The sequence below is a fragment of the Pavona decussata genome, unplaced genomic scaffold, assembly GCF_977016875.1.
Source record: "Pavona decussata unplaced genomic scaffold, jaPavDecu1.1 SCAFFOLD_134, whole genome shotgun sequence".
In the NCBI taxonomy this organism is placed as follows: Eukaryota; Metazoa; Cnidaria; class Anthozoa; order Scleractinia; family Agariciidae; genus Pavona; species Pavona decussata.
In genome coordinates, this window is record NW_028145547.1 from 2,078,326 (window position 1) to 2,084,721 (window position 6,396).

Consider the following 6,396-nt stretch of genomic DNA (forward strand, 5'->3'; position numbering starts at 1 on the left):
CGCGCATTATAGTTGATGATAGCTCTTCGGTCAGCTGTTTTCTCCACCAGCGCTCTCAAGATTAATTTTCAGTTACTTCTTCCAACAACTGAAGGAAAACGAAGCAGGCAGCTGGTTTCTTCATCCCTGCGAAGTTTTGTTTGCGATGTTGACACTTGGCAGGTGCCTGAAACTAGAGGCTCACGGTAAACTATCGTCAGTTATCACGAGTTTCTCCGAGTCGTTTGACCACCCGCTTGATAGTCGATGATAGTTGATGATAGTTTTGACTATCATCAACTATCATCGACTATCATGAGCCGTTTGACCAGGGCTTAAGGAAAAAACAGAAACCCACCAGACCTCTTCGCAGGTGCATAGGGAAGCTACACAATTCGTCCGTTTGGCTCGGGTTTTTGCCAGAGTCCAAGCTTCAAACCATGATGATCCCATCTTATCCAGGTTTTCCAAAATGGTTTGCTTCCATGTTTTTCTTGGTCTGCCTCTTTTTCATCTCATGCCTTTCGGTGTCCAGATCATGACCTGTCGAGCAATTCTGTCCCTGGTCATTCTGGATAGATGACCAAACCATAGGACTCGTTTATTCGTCAGAAGACGTGTCGTCTTATGCTGTTTAGTTCGGTTTCGAATCTCTTTTTTGGAAATTCTGTCATATCCATCTCACCCCATAGAAGTACTCGGATATACTACAAAATAAAATAGGGTTTGGAGTACAATGGAAGCAACCCACTGAAAATTCCAAGGATATCCTCCGCCGGGAGTGAAATGCTTCCCTGGATGCTACTAGACCCTAGAGTTAAAAAGAGTTTAAAAGTTTTCATTGCTCTTCTCTGTTGTCTAGAAATAACAAGCACACAAATTTCACTCCCTTGAAATTGATGTACATAAGCAATAGCAAGAGTTCGGTTCATTCTCTGCTGAGTACCATAACCTACTCGACTAGCTTGAGCTATTTTTATTGTTGTAAACGAGTTACTTAGATTTACTGTACTTTCAACTAGGCGAAACTGAAGACTTGACAATAAAAGAATCTTGTGCAGCCAGCATTGGGTTATAAATGAAAGTCGGCCTCGTTATGACAATGGAAGGAAAGAAAGAAAGAAACGTGCGAGTAGTAATCTTTTATCCTATATTGCTGAACTTTCATATTTTGGCTTTACGATATTCTGAATCTTATACTTGTGTTATTCTTATACCGTCTTTTTTCTGTACTTTCTTTTTCAGCTGGAAATGAACAGATTTTTCTTGACTGGATAGCTTAACTGATTAGCTCGCTAAATTTAAAGAGGAACAAAGCGGATTAACCTGAGCTAAACTACTGCCCAGGTAGCTCAGCACCGGACCGTGCTGAGCGGCTGTGGAATGTCGTTGGTTTGAGCTCAGACCAGAAAACCAACCAAATTCTTAAAATCAAATCACTGGTACCCGGAATAAAGTCAAGGGCCTACAGTAATTGGCACAAGCTGTTGTAGTGTCCCCTTCAAATCTGACGAAGCTAAATAAACAGTGACTCGATCGATAATTAGAAACAAAAAAAAGGAGTGGCTAGAGTGGGGACTTGGTTAAAAGAGGACGAGCGTGGTGATAAAGGGCCTGGGAAGTAATTAAAAGCAATTACATCAAATCACATAATCCACAGAAATAACAGCAAAGAATTAGAAAAGTTTTGAGAACTCTACCGAGGTCCTCTACAGTTTTCCTGAAGGCAACAAAGACGCACTTGAGCTTTATTGGAAATTTGACATACGTGTACTTTGAAGAACCTCAGTGCAAACTGGACTTCAACTTATCGTATCGCATTGAATCTCGCCATGGAGTCTCATAATATTTCAATTACTGACTTAGCATATTTTTGTTTACACCATGTGTGACGGCTGAAGCCAGTTTTAATCCGGGACATTTCTGGTAACAATGATGCCACCATAATCTTGAATTAATCTAATGATCTGTAGCAGGTACTTGTTGTCGTTAGTCTTCCATCAACGGAAAAGTTTGAATGACTGAATTTTTTCAACGAATGGGAAATTATGGGTAGATAAAGCACATTTTTTGAGAGGAATTTTCTCTCTGTTCTCTTCCTCCTTCTTACTTTCCTACTCCCTGGCGCGCGTGGTGAGAATTTTAGTGAATTTTTCTCAATCCGCTCAAAATATTGTAGGCCAACCTGTGAAACAGACTGGTGGTTTAGGTAAAGAAAGAAATAAGAACCGCAAATAGTCAGCTGGTTAAGGTTTCTTCACCGGGAGCTTATCTTTTGAAAAAAGGGTCAAAATTTTACTTCAAGAGTATGATGTCAGATGATTCGATGAGACGAAGGCTTATAGCCGAATTGTACACTCATTCACTCAAGACTTACAATACAGGAGCGCAAAGGTTGCGCATGCCTGATAACTGTAGTTGTGTAATCTTTACCACTTCTTACGAATAATTCGTCTTTGGATCTACTACAGTCAACTCTCTCGTAAGCGACCACCCTTGGCGCACGACAAAGTGGTCGCTTACGGGAGGTGGTCGCTTACGGGAAAGATAAACAAACTAAGCCAAATACTGGATTGATTAATTAATTACATAAAAATATTACCTTAGCAGCTAAAATTAGGCAAATAGAAACTTATTTATTTGATTTTTTCACATTTATTCATTCTTCTTATGAAACTTTGTATAACATGGTTCATGGTTCATTTTGGAACAGATCACTGTAACAATTCCCGTTTACTTACAGGTCTAATTATAGCCATCTTCTCTGTCTGTAAACTGTCATTATCTGTCAGCAGTACGGGGAAGCGTCATCAAAATTGAACTTTTGTCACTTCCGAGTAATGATTTACAAGCGATCATACGTGTTTATGTTGGGTGGTCGCTTACCGGAAACAGAAAACAAAAAAATATATGTAAAATTTCTGGCCTAAAAAGTGGTCGTGGTCCCTTAAGAAATTTTAGTGGTGGTCGCTTACGAGAGAGCTCTTGAAACAGTATTTAACTGAGAAACAAAACGGTTGTTTACAAGATGGTTGCTTACGGGAGATGGTCGCTTACGAGAAGTGGTCGCTATGAGAGAGTTGACTGTCATAAAAAAAACGGATAAAAAACGAAAAAAATCAAAACAGTTCTTAGAAGGAGCACCCAGCGAGATCATTCCGCAATTGTTGTTTTATGCGTTAAGGGATGGTTTTATGACCTTTTCAGTTAACACAGTTTAATCCGTTTGGATTAAAAATTATTTAGCAGAAACTGTTAAGTCACGGAAAGTTTTAGGCCGAGAACGGAACCTTGTTTCCCCTTATTTTCAAGCTGCCATTGGCTTTCCGAAAATGTCAGCTGATGTTTACAGAATTTTTGTCTCTCCTTAAACAAATGATTTTTTGCAGTCCCATGAAAGTTTGAGGTGACATTTTACCCAAGAAAATTTCTGGGTTTTCATTTGACAATTTTTTCCGAATTTCCTGAGGCGGCTAAGACCTGGCATTCGAACAGAAGCGAAACGAACCGTTGGGTGTCCCTGTGCCTCTAGCCTCGCTTTCATAATGAGATTCAAAGAAACTCGAAAAGGCCTATCGTATTTTTGCAACTTCTGCCTTGGTGAAACTAACTTTCTTTTTTCAGATTATCACTTGGCTATCATTTTCAGTGGCTTTCGGACAGAAATCGAAAGATATTTTTTGTAAGGAGGAAAGGCTTATATAATTATGATGATTTCAGATAAAAATTCACGCGGTGTAAAAAATAATTTAGTTTTTTTATCACTAAAAATGCAATCGACCAGTAAAAAACATATTGCCATAAAATACCTATGTTTTATTTGCAACCATTTTATTAAATTTGCCGAAATAATGGCTATACAAACCAATTTGTTGCCTTCACTTATACTAAGAAAAGTAAAAAAAATATATTAACACAGATTTGAGATCCAATCCATTGTCGGGTTAATCCACCTGCTTATAAAGAAGCTCAGGTTCATGAAAATCCGGCACTTCGTTCTAAAACATTATGAATAAAGAAGGACAAGAAACGTTCAAAAGAATTCTGCAGAGAAACGGTTGTTTCATAGAAGCCATTAAAGAACTTAAATGTTGATGTATTTTCATTGGAAACTAGAACAACCAACTGACATTATTAAAGCGCATGTACATTTTGGTGGCTGAGCTCTCGGGCGAGAAAAACCCGCAATGCAATAAAAACACACTTACGTCAGGTTTCGTTGACTTTTAACCTATGAGTTAACGTTTTTACACTGCGGATTAGAAGAAATAGAACGACAAGTAAAAACTCTTCGTTTGGACAGTGAAAAGATAAATATTACCGGTTACACAAGGGTCTTGATAACAACAAGGTAAACAGGAAAATTAACAACCTTTTAAGGCTTGTTTGCCTTTCTGTATATTCCATGGCTTATAGCTATATGTTATTGTTATTGTTGGTTTATAATACTGCTCCTTTTATCCCACTTAGATCAGTGGAACAGCCGAGTAATGACATTCGCTGTTCATCTATATGCCGTGCTACTGGCCGGAGCATTCTTAGGTATTTTGTTTAAACTTTAGTATTTAACTTGAACAAATATTACTCCGGACAATTCTGTTATGTGACAGTTTCATAACTAAGTGGAAAGGATTTCCATTGGAACCGCAGATATTACAGACTCCAGTACCATTGAAACTTGAATTTTTTTCAGGCTCAATTAGAAACTGGTCAAGCGGTGTGCGTGACTAAGATGGTCTCTTTCTCTTTGATTTAAGTTTTAACGTTATTGTAATGCGTCATAATTAATAATTATTGTTGGAGATTGATGATAGATAGCCAACGCGGTGCGTAGAGTTGGCTATCATGATATCATATCCAACAAGCGTGAGTGAAATAATTGTGTTATTATAAACAGCCAAGAAATGTTGCTAGATTTTGCTGATTTCGCTTAGCAAGAAAAATCATACTATACTATGGCCAATCAAATCCTTGAAATTGCATAATACAATGATCTAGTTTTTATCATATTCATTACTATTTTTACTGTCTTAATATGAGGCCCGTTGTGATTATCATTAGCTAATTTCCTGGTTTCGCCTGGGCGGTACAGAAACAAGAAGAAATCACCGTTTCGAAATGTAGTTACCCTAAGACATGGAAAGCAACTGACATAACTCTGGGTCATGGGTCACGGACGTCGCTGCGTTTGGTCCGTACGACGTAACTTCGAGCCAAATAGGGAGCTTAAGTAGCGACGACGGCAACGGCAACGAAAACGTCACCTTAAAATATATCTTTATTTCATTGGTGCTACGTCGCGATTATTTCAACTCGCTCAACTCATAGAGAAACGGCGAACTATCCAGGAAACAAATTGGTAGGAGTAGCGCTCAAGTTAAAGAAAATGAAAAATTCACCGTCGTGTGCTCACGTTCTCCAAAAACCTAGAATTTGGTCATTTCACGTTGTGTTTTTTGCAGAGGACAGCAAAAAAAAAAAAAAAAAAAAAAAAAAAAAAATGAGCCAAAATGTAAAAAACGCGTGCGGAGGGATTGTTTTTGCTCATTGAACCTATTTTTTTGTAGTGTTGTCGTTGTCGTCGCCGCTGTCGTTACTTAAGCTCCCTATCCTTACGCCCAGCCCGACTGAGCCAGTAAGAACATAACTGGTAAGCGTGAACGTAATAACATAACTAATATGCGTGAACGTGAAATGAGCGATTGTGGAAATATGTTCCTTAATAACCGATTTCGTAATTCTTGACCACCTCCATGTTTCTTTCCCATTTTTGGCAGTTAAATCAGTCAGCGTGCTTTTACTGCAAAACTACATCAGGAAAAATCCCCTGAACACCGTACAAGTTTCCACGAGCGAAATACAATTTAAACGACATTGCCTGGTATAACATCGAAGTTTTGTTAAACTTCAAGTGCTAACCATACGGTTATAATCAACTGTATAAACAGTTTCAGAATGGTCGAATGATGACGCACTCATTCATTGAGATCGGTTTTACCATACAGGAAATTTAAATGTTATCCTCTCGGTCCATACGCCATAACCTTGAACCAAATATTCTCCAAAGTAGTTTCTTGGCCTTCCTACTATTCTAAATATTGTGTTTTTAAGCGTGATTATATTCCTTCACAAGGGCCCTTCAATAATTTGTTATGGTTTAATTTTACTAGGAGAATGTGTGTCTGCACGCAATATCAACTTAAACAGGGAGCGAAGGCAAACACCTTTAGCCGGTAAGAAACTTTGCTACATTTTTTGATACTCTATTCAAAGAAAGTACAGTTACCACCATCGCCATCACTACCATCGTCAGTGTTCTAGGTCTTTTGAGTCAGCCGTTCTTTAATAACGCATCACCATGCTCGAAATAAGACTTTGTAAATGTTAAAATTTTGTCTTCCTCATCGTAGATAACTG